The following is a 15,038-nucleotide window of genomic DNA, read 5'->3' as shown; positions in this document are numbered from 1 at the left end:
AGTTTCGATAGGTCTGCGTGTGACCAGGTCCGCCTAAGTGGGCCAAGTTTTAATTTACACGCTGTCGCATTAAGTTATCATTTCTACTCGAAAATAAATATATACCAATAGAAACATAATGAAAGACATTAGTGTTTTTTTAGCCACAGTTTAAAAACAACAGAATACACTGATATCTTTTGTATAGATAAACAAGTGTATTGTGCATAGTTTAATTCGTAAAATTAATTTTTCGGGTTTATATAACCCGACAAATTAATTTTGATTTGTATCACTTTTGAACTGGGTGTGCGATATAGGCATTTTTATGTTCCAGAACGCGACATTATTTCCATTTTTTGTATAGGATTTCAATAGCTCTTCGTTGTGTTGTTTCCAATATTTTAGCAATAAACATGGAATTCACAATGTTACAAAAAGGAAACTCAAAAAATATTTTAGCAAAAAACGTAGGATCCAGAACGTGACATAAAATTAAACTCGAAAAATTAAAAAAAAGTCGGTGAAGTGGAATTTAAAGCAATTTGTATTAATCTAAAGTTCAATAATGTTGAACTATTTTCATATATTATTTAACAACCTTTAATATGATTTAGAATGCGATATATTTTTCCATCACGTTGTGTTGTTAAATTTGTCACTGAGAGTATTCGTTCGTAACGCAACTTTTAACATATTAGCTTCGTTCAATAACTAAAAGTTGTTACTAGTTATTAAAAATTGTTACTGGAAAAGCGTTCATTAACTCAAAAAACTTGCACGTAGAGAAAATATCAAGAGCATATAAATTTTAGAGAGTGTTCTCTCGTTGCAAACTATTACAAGTTCTATTTTGAACTCGTAATAGTTAGCAGCTTATATTTCAAATGTTTTGTGTTATTGTTTATTTATTTACAATTTTATTTATTATAAAAAACGAATTTTCAATAAAATTTAAAAAAATGTGAGTATTTATACATTTAAAAAAGAATAAAATAAGAAAATTGTATGTATAAAACATTTGTTACTGGAAAAGCGTTCATTTACTTTTTATTATTTTTGAGAATTTAAGAGGGTAATTTTGTAAATTTTGATTTTATTCTCTCGTTGCAAGTATTTACTGGGAAAGTAAATGAACAGACCTATTGAAAGCCATATTGAATTCATTCATTATTGTTTCTAAAAGTTACTAACACTTTATTTGTACGACTGTCTATAGATAATCAAAAAAACAAGACCCACAAAATTATGTGACATTAAAAGAATTTAATGAAAGGCAATTATATTTAGCTATTTCTATAAGAATACTATTTATACTATTTACGAATTCTATTGCCCCTCACAGGTTGAATTATATAAATATATAGGTATTTTTATGTTCCAGAACGCGACATGCCTTCCATTTTTTTGTATAGGATTTCAGTAGCTCTTTGTTGTGTTGTTTCCAATATTTTAGCAATAAACATGGAATTCACAACGCTACAAAAAAGAAAACTCAAAAAATATTTTAGCAAAAACGTACGATCCAGAACGTGACAAAAAAATTAAACTCGAAAAATTAAAAAAAAGTCCGTGAAGTGGAATTTAAAGCAATTTGTATTAATCTAAAGTTCAATAATGTTGAACTATTTTCATATATTATTTAACAACCTTTAATGATGATGAAAGATGTAGAATGCGACATATTTTTCCATCACGTCTTTTTGTAAAGTGTTCCAAAAAGACCTTAAATTTGTTACTGAGAGTATTCGTTCGTAACGCAATTTTTAACATATTGAAAGCCATATTGAATTCATTCATTATTGTTTCTAAAAGTTACTAAAACTTTATTTGTACGACTGTCTATAGATAATCAAAAAAACAAGACAAAATTATGTGACATTAAAAGAATTTAATGAAAGGCAATTATATTTAGCTATTTCCATAAAAAATAATTGTGTAAAAAAAAAAATTGCCTCCATACCTTGCAATATCTGATTGACACTACACATTCTATTAGAACAGTTTTATAAAACATTTTAGTACACATGTTTAACTTCTCACGCATTGTAAGTCCTGGTAACACTTGTTAAATTTAACCAACTTCAGGAGAATGATTTTATTTGAATTTATGAACTTTTCAACAAAACCAACTACAGCGCCACCAACAAAAACTCAAAACATAAACAGAAAAATAAAAAAAAACAACTACATGTTCATTATTCTGTTGATTTTTGTTCAGTCCTGTTGCATGTATGTTTGCGTTTTACGTTCTACACTAAACAAATGTAAATGTCAATGTAACTCATACTCAGACTGACTGACTGAATGAATGTGGTTGTTTTCTAACAAATCATACTTGTTGGGATTTCGGAAACATATAGGTGAGGGTGTGTGCAGATTTAAATTTGTATAGTATGTGTAGATATTATGTACGATATACATATGTAAATATGAAAAAAGACATAAGATAGGGTGTTCAGGAAATTATTGTGTAAAATTATATATGCAAAAAAACATTCTATATATCTATCTGGTTAAAATCTATAGCATAATTTTAGTTGAAATCGGTTGAATTCTTTATTTCAAATCGAAAATCTCTACATTGATTATTTCAATCTATTAAAATCTGCATTTTGTCTGATCACCCTTATCATTGCTCTTTGTCTAGATAGTTAAAAAAGAGAATGGGGTCACAATAATAACAGCAGCAGCAACAACAACAATAATAATGTCTGACCCCGTCTCGTATGTGACATTTTTAATATTAATCAAATGCGTCATTTTGCTGATTGAACGCTAAAATGTCGTATAATTTATAAAATGTTTGTAATTAAATTAAATTGTATACAATTTCATTCGTTGCCCTTTTTTACATTTTACTTTAACGAACGAGCATCAATTAAAAGTTTTATTATTTGCAATAAAAATTACATTTCTTATGCCGTAGAAGTAAATGCTTGTACATACTTGTTAATAATGGCATAATGTTTATGATAGAAACAGTGTATCAGTATAACGTTAGATTTAAAAGTTGTATCGATATTTCATGAAGTAAATGGCTCTGTTTATAGAGAAAATCACCACTGCATAGAATCTCTACGAGAAGGAAACTGTTAGTGTTAGTAACGTGACAGGTTATTCGGTGGTAAAAATCGATTATAGTTCTAATACATTGCATGAAAGGGAAATATCACATTAAATATGATAGATCACAGTCTCAATTGGACAAATGTCCTCATTGCACAAGTCACAGTACCAGTGCGCTTAAAACAATTGCAACAATATTCGCCTATGTCCATTGATAGTTGTTTAAGAAAAATAAGTCTGTTTTAAATTACACAGTGCAAAAGTGCGAAAAACACACTGTAATGCCAGTATAAGTTCGATTCTACTACTAAAGGGTAGTAAAACCCTTTACTTAGTTTGGCGATTTTAGTGACCAATTTCTTTTTATGGGCCTCCAAAGATTCTGAAAATCAGTGGGCCCTCAAAAAAAGGTGTCATCAGTTTTTGGCCAATGGTAATAATATAGCTAAGAGTCTACCAAACAATTTTTGTTTGGTAGATTTCGTGTCCTTTTTTTGAAAAAAATTTGGAAGAACATTTTTTTTCAGTTTTTTTAGAATAACTTGCAGGGACTCCTAATTTCTGAACGTTTCTAGGTACTCTAAATAGAACATAAAGATCACTCTGAACCTTAAAAATGTTCGATTTTTTTTAATAGTTTGTGCTGTATTATTTACTCGGCTGAGGTGTTTTCGAGTTGATTTACAGTTGTTCGGCTTGTTAGGAATCAGTGGGTCGCCCCTCAAAAACTAAATTATTTTTTAAAAAAATCCATTTATGATCCGAATGAGCTGAAATTTAAAACATAAATATTGAGAAGACCTATAAAAAATATGCTTACATTTGCAGGTTACCTCTATTAGTTGAAAATACCCAGCAAAAACTTGGTAATGACTTGCAATTACGGAACAGCTTACTTTTCAATGACTACTATATACCACCTGCATTACATATGTATAAGTAGTTTAGTAATGGCTGGAATGTGATCTGATACATATGTACTTGTTTATGAGCTAAAGTCTAAAAAAATAAAGTAAACAAACAAAATAAACAAACAAAACAAATAATCAGTTACTTTTTCTCAATTTGCCCATTTATTTTTAGAAAAACAGAATCTGAGTGAAAACCATTATTTGATGCACAATAAAATAACTAAGCAGTTGTGTAGTGAGTAGAACAGCAGACTCTTGGCTGCGACTTATTATACCCTACACCACCATAGTGGGGAGGGTATTATGCGTTTGTGCAGATGTTTGTAACGCCCAAAAATATTAGTCTAACACCCACCTTAAAGTATACCGATCGACTTAGAATCACTTTCTGAGTCGATTAAGCGATGTCCGTCCGTCCGTCCGTCTGGTTGGCTGGCTGTCCATGTAAACCTTGTGCGCAGAGTACAGGTCGCAATTTTGAAGATATTTCAATGAAATTTGATACATATTATTTTTTCGGCTCAAGGACCAAGCCCCCATACAAATGTCCTCCCGAAATTGGACTTTATCGGTCATAAATGTTTAATTTATATATGTATCTCCACAAATTCCGCTCCAAATAAGTTTTATATACACAAAATTCATGTCACCAAATTTTGTTACCATCGGTCCATATTTAGTCATAGCTCCCATATAGACCCGCTTCCGAAAATCACTTTAACGTGCATAAATCGCTTAAAAATGTTGGTAAACACACAAAATTCAACATAGTTAACTTTAATATACACACAAATCACACGACCTAATTTCATGGTGATCGGTCCATAATTGGTCATAGCCCCCATATAAGGCCCACTTCCGAAAATCACTCAAAAATATAAATTATTTAAATTTTAAAAGAAACATTTTTTTTGCTCTTTTACTTAGTGTAGGGTATTATATGGTCGGGCTTGACCGACCATACTTTCTTACTTGTTTTTTTTTTATTTTTTGTTTGCAAATACAAAAATCTATAAATAACTTTACAACAAAACAATCTATTTAACTGCCTATTAAGCGAGGGTGGTAAGTACTTGCCTCCAAAGACATCACCGTGTTAAAATAATGAGTTAAAAAGTATGTAAGTAGTGAATAGTAGGTATATTAGCTTTTTAACTCATTACTTTTCAATGTAAGTTTTTGCTGGATATATTTAGGTTTATTTTTTTTTTAAATGTTGTTCGATTTTTGATTGTATTTATACCCTGATGTTTGTAACGCCCAAAAATATTGGTCTAACACCCACCTTAAAGTATACCGATGGACTTTGAATCACTTTCTGAGTCGATTAAACGATGTCCGTCCGTCTGACTGGTTGGTTGGTTGGCTGGTTGTCCATGTAAACCTTGTGCGCAGAGTACAGGTCGCAATTTTGAAGATATTTCGATAAAATTTGGTACATATAATTTTTTCGGCCCAAGGACGAAGCATATTGAAACTGGCTGAAATCGGTCCATTATTTCACCTAGCCCCCATACAAATATCCTCTCAAAATTGGACTTTATCGGTCAGAAATGTTTAATTTATATATGTATCTACTCAAATTTCGCTCCAAATAAGTTTTATATATACCAAATTCATGTCACCAAATTTTGTTATAGTTTCAATATAGACCCGCTTCCGAAAATCACTTTAACGTGCTTAAATCACTTAAAAATTTTGGTATATACACAAAATTCAACATTAATAACTTTCATATAGACATAAATCACACAACCTAATTTCATGGTGATCGGTCCATAATTGGTCATAGCTCCCATATAAGGCCCACTTCCGAAAATCACTCACGAATATAAATTATTGATATTTTAAAAGAATAATATTTTTACTCATTTACTTGGTGTAGGGTATTATATGGTCGGGCTTGACCGACCATACTTTCTTACTTGTTTATATATGACGGCATGAAATTCTCCTTTAGTGCAAAAGATATTTAGGTTTACTTTTTTTTTAAATTTTTTCTCGATTATTTTTTTTTTTTGTATTTTTTATATGACGGGCTAACGGATGATCGAATTTATTTTTTAAATATCCCATATATTTGCGATAAAATTCTATAGAAAATAAAACAAACCTGATAACAATTATCTTGTCCCTATAAAAACTTACACGCATCCAAAGTTGAAGTATCTTATTATATTTTTGAAGTTTGAATATGTGTATTTTTTAAGTTTTTAACAAAAAAGTGCCTATATTTTTTCTTTTATAAAAAAAATTTGTTCTTTGGGACTATATAAAATTTTTATATGATCTGGAAATAAAACTTAATTCAAAAACGTGTAAAGTAAAATTTGACTCACTTAAGCGGACATAGTCCCATCCAGCAAATTTGGGCAATTTTGAAACAAAACTCTAGGTTTGAGTAAAAAATTCCGAAAACGCAAAGCACCGATCCTTAAAAGCTCTTCATATTTGTATACCCCTTTATGAGGAGCCGCAGAAAAAAAGGTAGAGTAACTTCGGGTAATGTGGATTACCGTTTTGTTTTTTCTAAATTTTGGGCACAATTTATGTATATGGATATTAAAAAAGTTGTCAAGCAATAAATTAGCTAATGTATTCTCTAATTGTTTTTGCAGTTGAAAATTTTTTCCGTCAAAGGATAAAAAATGTATGTGAAAATATTGCAAGGAACCCAAAAACCAGCATCAATAAAATGGAGGGTAATGTGGACTAGTATTTAATACATAAAATTCATGAACCAGCTAATCATGAATGATTAAAAAATTAAATTTTAATATATTTTTATTACTACAAACTCGCGATCTTGGCTTAGATAGATTGCTTACAAAGTACATAGTTATTGTCGGGTAATATGGACCAGTAGTACATAATCAAGTAATTTTTACACGAACTTGGGTTACAGTGTTAAAAAATTATTTTTACCTAATAATCTAAATTCTTACCAAATATATGCAAAACTACGTGTCCACTTTAACTATATAAAACAACCAAACATTAAATTCTACCAAGTAACTGTACCAAATTTTGTTTCTTACTTGAGCCGAAAAAAATGTTGAGCAGGAAGGAGCATTAATTTCAATACAAGAATAAAAAGCCAACATATCAATTACTCAATTGTGCAATTGTCGTTTCAAACAAATTGTAAAATGTACGACAAATCAGTTTTATCATACCTTCAATAGTTTCTGAAAAAAGCCACTGGTCCACATTAGACGCATAGTCCACAATACCCGAAGTTACTCTACGTTTTCGCTCATTATTATTATTTCGCCCCCTTAAAAAAACTGCATTAACCTGGAAATGGTAACCAGTTTCTTACTTATCAATAAATACATCTAACTCCATAAGCTAAATGTTAAGGATGTTTGATATAAAACCATTTTAATATCGGAAAAAGAACCTTTTGTTAAAAAATAAGGAAAAAAAAGTACGTTTTGTTAAATTAAAAAATATGTTTTCTATGTGTTTTTTTTTAAACGATAATATTTTAAATGAAGGTTTTTAATCCTGATCTAATATATAAACTAATTACACATTGAAATTAAATAATTTTTTTTTCGTTTTATACTAGTGTTGTATGTTTTGCTAAGCACAAATTTTTCTAGAACCCATTTACTTAGCACAAAAATTAAAAAAAAACTTTGCTAACTTGATTGTTTCTAGAAGATTTCAACCCAAATATTATGAAAATATCAAAAAAACCAATTTTTTAAAAAATGTGAAAAAGTACCTTTTGTTCTGCGGCTCCTCATATATATTGTTTATATACATAAAAGGATTTTTTACTATCACACTGTAAATAACGTCAAAGCGGGCATTTCTCTAAAAAAATAAGTTTTTGTAACACATTTTTTCCGTTTTAGGAATTGCGGTGTTTGAAATGTTTGCCAATAGTAATGTCATTTACTTAAGAACATTTAGATCTATGTATATTACTTACTAGATATGTTCAGATTACATTGATATGTTCACAAGAGTTGTTCAGCTTTACGGTAGTTACAACTTTGCTAAACGTTGCACTGTGGGAGAAATCAACAATTTAGTGGCGCAAAATAAAAAAAAAAAAACTTTCGCATATTTGATTTATTGTTATGTATTTTCAATCTATAGTTGTTGCTGTACTTAAAAATATTTAACATTTATTAATAACTTCAGTATTTTGGTTTTGACAACTATTTAAATGTAAAAAATTTTTCAGAAATTTTTTTTATGAAGAATTGGTTTCAAAGTTGTGGTTAAGCTGGATAGTACAAGGTTTTCTTTAAGTTGTATTTTTACTCTTTTTTATGTAGATGGAATATGAGGCTTGGTAAATCAGAAAAATAAAAATATATTTTCCGCTATTTGTGATAACCAATGGCCATATTCTTATAGAATTTTTTTTTTTTACTTTTTGAATTTTCGGAAGGTTGCCAGTTACTAATGCTGTGAGATGCAGTCCTAATTTTTATACCAGTATCAAGGCTATATTATAGACTACATATGGTGAAAAATTTAGCTGCGAAAAGGTGCGAGGTGAATTTATATAATTTTTTTAAGAAATTATTATCGTTTGGACGATGTAAAATATCGTACTAAATTGTTCCTTATTTTTTTAAGATTGTATATAAGAACTGCTATTGGTAATTACATTATATAAAAATTAAATTTATGTAATTCTAACTATTTACAAGTTGCTAAAAACAAATGCTAATATACCAAATTTGACATAAAATTATGAGTCCTTTTAAATATGGTAGTGCTTTATTTAGATTAAAAATATAACATTTGTAAGGCGTTTTATGTCAATATTAATATATTTGTTTTAACGCTGTGTTATATCCACATTGTCCAGAACTTCTTCTGTAAGCTATTAAAAAGTGGAACCGTTATCGAAAGATGTTATGCATCTTTTGTTGGATCCATTACTTCCTAGTGATTCATCAGACTCCAGTTTTTTGATAACAGCGGGTCCAAATATTTCCCGATTTTCTCCATTCCGATTTTGGTTGTTGCACAGTGTAATTGTTATTCGTTTTTAAAAATAAACTTATTAATAAAACTAAAAAAAGTTTAATTTCATATGAATATTTCGACCTATGCCGGCAATAGGGTAAATGTCCAAAATCTATAGATTTAAATAGTTACTTGCTATAAATAAAATTACTTATATAATTTAAATTTTTTGAAAGATATATTAAAATAATTTCTTACAATTGAAAATAGTATAGAATTTCTTCCGAGGTAGTGTAGTTTACCAGCCACTACTGCTCATTCTACTGAAGTAGCAGTACCCATTTTGCATTACTTTATTAGCTTACCTCCTTGCCTGCAATATTTCCATATACATGAAATTAATATGGCCAAGCGTTTAGAAGATACGAATTTAGTTCCACTAAATTATGGTTTTCTCCCACTGTGCGTTGTTAGTGAAAAATTAGGATTCCCTGGAAGTTATTCTAAAAAAAGTGAAAAAAACTTTTTTCCAAAAAAAGTACACGAAAAAGCTAATTTTTGGGAAAACATATTAACGAAATTTGTTTGGCGGACTCTTATAATTTAAGCAATTTTTGTTTCTATAGATTTGTCGCAGCTTAGCTTATTGTTAAGCCCATTATCCCCCAAAACTTCAAGGCATATTCTAAATATAAAACAAATATAAGTCAACGAAACTGTGTTATTATTTAATTAACAAAAATTGTAAATCGCAAATCTTTTTGCACACTCATCAATGAAATAAGCTGCTTCTTGCAAAAAAATTAACTCAAACAATCTGCTGTTTTTTTCCCCAAAGAGAAACACAAAAACTTGAAAAGTCTTTTAAAATAAATAAAAAAAAATAAAGCGAAAAAGAGTAACTTCTTAAGATTTAATAAACCGCGAAGCTGTGTAAAACAACAGCAGCTAAGCCACAATCAACAAATTTTTAACGACAACAACTGTTTGTCACTGCATTGCCACACAGTGTGGCAACAACTGAAAACATAAATAATAATAAAATTCGACAAATTAAGAGATGGCAAATATTAAATAGAGGAAAACAACAGTAACAGCAGCGTAATAACTTAAAATATATATTGAAGCCAGAGACAATTTTGCATACTTACAAGAAAATTCAACAAATCCAGCTATAGCAACAATAAGATCTGCAACACTATAGCAACAAAGGCAACAGCAACTTGTGAATACTGAAACAAATGGTAGATGCGTTTTAAGACCTGGTGTGGTAAAAAAAAATATATACGAAATGCATGTATTTAAATATACTTACATTCATACATATACTTATATATTTATATGCAATATTTTGCAGGATATATAGTTTTTTTTTCATTTCGTTGCCGTTGTTGCTGCTGCTGTTGTGTGTGCGTTCACTTGCTACGGGTGCAAAGTACGATTAATCGCCGTAGCAAATTGTTGGCACGTTTTCAATTGACAGCAGCAAAGCTTGTTGCATCAGCCAAACGTTTTATAAATTTACGTTGTTTTTTTTTGCCTTTTGCATTTTCTTTATTCATTTTTATGTTGCCTTCTTTCTTCTTTTCACTTTTCCCTAAGTGTAAATGTGTAATAGTGAGAGTGTGTGTGTGTGAGAGAGTTCTAAAAAATCCATGGTTGTTAACTGTGCAATCCTGAATTTTACGACCATAACACTTTCACATATAACGCACACATCATGGCATGCACTCATACACACGTATGCATCTGTGTGAGTTTGAATTTATATGCGGATACACAACCATACTAACACGTATTTACTGCATGTGCACAGTTTTCACAGGGTGTAAGCAATTTTCTACGTGCCTTATATCAACAACTCAGAGTAGTGAGTAGGAAATACAGACATAACAGTTGCTTCTACTGGCGTGATGTGAAAACCCCTCTGAATATTCTGCGGTATTAGAATGATATCTACAGGCGATATTGCGACAAGGTTTTTATTCTTGAAGTGGCTGCAACTGATTGCAAGTGCAGGTAAATCTCGTTCAGCATAATGATAGAGCTATTCAATGGGACAAGCACAACAATTATTTTAATTGAAATAACGCTGTGCAACAAACTAAGACATTTTGATTGGAACTGAATAATTCTGAAAGGCCACCTTGAGTAAATGATTTTTGTAGAATAAACTTATAGTACAGCTGCTGGTATGAGTTTTTTTTACAGTGGGTCAAAGTTTTAATTGTTTGATCGAAGGGAGCATTACACTAAATGAAAAAATATGTTGTAAGTTAATTTCTGGGAGAATTCTATTGTCAGAGTTGTATTGTGGAATTTTATGGGGATAATTTTTGTGGAAGATCTTAACCCTCTAGCTCCTATCTTTAGGGGTCAATTTGTCACCTTTTACGAGATAATCAATAAAAAAAACCATTTCAAATAGGACATTCAAGGATTAAACTATTCCATGGACATTATTACAGTGGGGATCACCAAAGATACTAAAGTTGTACGCTTAATTAGCAAAATTACACGCAACCTTGGGTCTTACATGTTTATACCATCCACCACCATAAGTTGTGAATGAGGGTATATATAAGTTTGTCATTCCGTGTGTAACATTGAGAAATATTCATCTGAGACCCAACAAAGTATATATATTATTGATCCTTATGAAATTCTAAGTCGATTGAGCAATATCCGTCTGTCTGTCCGTCTGTGTAAAACACGCTCACGTCCAAAATACGCAAACAAACTTAGTGGAGTTGCAAGAAAAATGTTTATTATTGTCCTAAGCAGTTTTGTATTCAAAATCAGCGAAATCGGTACAGTGGAACCAAAGTTATGAATTAAAATGAGGGACAACCTCAAAAAAAATTGATAATTTTCACATATTTTTGGTAATTTTTGTAAATATATTGCAGCTAATATCATGAAATTTTGCTTTCGGTACTTTTATGATAAAAGGAGTAACTCTGGTGAAAATTATAAGAATCGGTCCATGAATTCTCCTAGCCCCCATACAAATTTCTTCCCGAAATATGGTTCTATGGTCTATAAATGCCTATATAATACGAATATCTATAGAAAATTCAGCAAAAATAAGTTTCGTGGTAAAGAAAATTATATTACAAAATTTTTCGTGGATCGGCCCATATTTGACCATAGCCCCCATATAAAGTACACTTCCGAAAATCTCTTAAATAAGCATAAATGTCTTATAAATGTCGCTATCAAGTTGAAATTCGACATAAATAATCCCCATATATACCAAAATCGCTGTACCTAATTCTATGAAGATCGGTTATAGCTCCCATATAAGGACCACTTCCGAAAAACACAATAACCTACATAAATATCTAAAAAATATCAATATCAAAACTAAATTTCACACAGATCCGTAATTTATATTTAGAAATCATACTGCAGGATTTTGTGAATATCGGTCCATATTTGATCATAGCTCGCATATAAGGTCCACTTCCAAAAATCAGTTAAGTACTCATAAATCTCTTATAAATGCTTTTATCATGCTAAAATTCGACAAAAATAATACTCATATACAGAAATATCACAGTACCAAATTTTATGCAGATATTACCATTTCCGAAAAAGATATTAACCTTAAAAAATATTTAAAACATATCAAAATGAAATTACGCACAGATCAGTAATTTGTATCCAGTAATCACACTTCTGGATTTTGTGAATATCGGTCCATATTTAACCGTAGCTCCCATATAAGGTCCACTCCCGAAAATCACTAAAATCCTCATAAATTTCTTAAAAATATAGTTATATATATGAAATTTTACAAAAATAGTCCTCAAATACTTAGGACCATAATAGGTCATAGCATCCATATATTAAAACAAAATAGTACACAGATCAATAATTTGTATTCAAAAATCATAATGCTGAATTTTGTGAAGATTGGTCCATAATTGGCCACAGCTCCCATGTAAATACATAAAAATCACGTTAAAATATTTAATGACAATCAAATCATAATAGGTCATAGGTCCCATATAAGTCCCACAACCCAATATTTTGAAATTTGTCTAAATATATTTGTATACCCTTTTTTATACTCTGTTTCTTCATTTGAGGTAAAAGGGAAAAATGTCGATAAACGTATTGTTAAATTTCATACGTTCTAATAGGAATTTCAGTTATAAATTGCTGAATTAGATATAATTTTTTGTACATTTGAAATAAAATTTCTTCTGCGTAAATTAGTCTTTCTAACAATTGTTATATTATTTCAGTTGTCATACTATCATATTTAGGTGAAGGGTATTTAAGACTCGGCACGGCCGAATATAGTACTCTTACTTGTTTTTAAAAAAAATCGACAAAAATCCATTTATGATCCGAATGAGATTTTTTTTCGTTTTCTAGATATGGCGGGCCTACTGAGGGTCGAAATTTTTTTTACATATCAGTTATAATTGTGATAAAATTCCGAATAAAATAACAATAATTAGCTTACAGTTATCTCGTCCCTATAAAATGATACACGAATCCAGATTCTGAACATGTAAATTTCTCAACTTTCAGCTTATTTGGGTCATAAATGGATTTTTGACGATTTTTTAAAAAAAAATTGAAATCAGAGCTGGCCTGTAATTTTGCTAATTAAGCGTAAAAACATTATTTACAACTTTGGGATTTTTGGTGATTCCCAATGAAATTTTTTCCCTCTAAATCAGATCAAACTAACTAACACTGATCCAATTTTTACTCTATCTTAACTTTTACCTTCCTTTTCTCGAACTTTGCACTCAAAGTTTTCCCTTACATCAGTGGAAGTAGTTAGCGTTCTGTCGCCATAAATGTATCACAGTCAATTTAAGTGCTGCAAGTCGAGTATGAATATAAAGAATGGAAAGAAACACTTGTGTGTTTCTTGTGTTGTTACTTTACTGGCTTTTATTTTAGTTTTAAGTGTAAATCACATTGGCAGTTTTGTCAGAAACAGAAAAAAAAAAAGAATTTACAAACTCACACGCGGACACTCTCTCAAATTCACAACACACACATCGATACGATTGCCAATGGTTGGAAAATTGAAAATACATAACAAAACTGTTGCATGTAATGACTTTCTACTGCAACAGCAGCAGAAAAACAACAACAACAAATAACACTACAAGTCAACACTGACCTTAAAAATTATTGGAAAAAAAACAAAACTTTAAGACCGTCTATAATTTATTTAAAAGATCATGTTGCATGCAAACGTTCGTAAATACCGGTCACGTGTTTCCATGAAATTTGAGAAAAGGAAGAGAAAAATACACGACGCTTCAAATCATTTTTCAAAAATAAACAGAAAAGCTTTTTCTAAACCTGCAAGGAAATATTAATCATAAGAATTAATTGTTAAAATGTTGATTAATTTTTTGTTCTGTGTTTAGCAAATTGAAAATTTCTACACGAAGGTGTGGTCATTAGCAAACATTCATCAGTCATTGTTATAAACTATTGTTGAAATTTAGTTTTCCAATGAAAGTTTGTTTAAGAATGTTGGTAAACTTTGTATTTTGATTTAAATGAAATATTGAAAGGTGACTGAAACAGAACTAGTCACGTCTCTGTTTTCTTTGGTATAAATATGCATTATATACAATAAGATGATTGTTATATATCATATAAACATTTCCACAGAAAGTAACACCATGAAGGAAAAATAAATTTTCATTATTTTTTCTACCATATTGAAAGAGTGTCATGTTCGCGAACGTATTCTAATAATTCCTTTTGTATTATAAACAAAACATAATTATACAACACAAAAACTTTTATTAGTTAAGGAGTTATGGTATAAACACAACTGGGACTTATAACGAATATTCGTTTCGTCTTTTATTTTACAGACTAGTTGATCGCCCCGTCTTCGCCCGGTAGCATTTACTAATGTTAGTTCTACAAGTTTCTCCAACCCACGCACACCAGCCTGTTCTTATATATTTGCAAATAAAATATCTAAATTTGTACTGCATACTTTAGGGAGCTTCTTTATTACAGTTGACTGGACTCACAAAAAAAAAAAGAATTTCCGAGTTTTAACCGGAATTTTTGAATTTTTTTCTTTACAAACCATCTCCTGAAAATTTTGAATCGAATAAAAGAAAAATCAGGCAAATCGCTCCA

The sequence above is a fragment of the Calliphora vicina genome, chromosome 3 (genome assembly GCF_958450345.1).
Source record: "Calliphora vicina chromosome 3, idCalVici1.1, whole genome shotgun sequence".
Lineage (NCBI taxonomy): Eukaryota > Metazoa > Arthropoda > Insecta > Diptera > Calliphoridae > Calliphora > Calliphora vicina.
Note: the sequence above shows the minus strand (reverse complement) of the source record.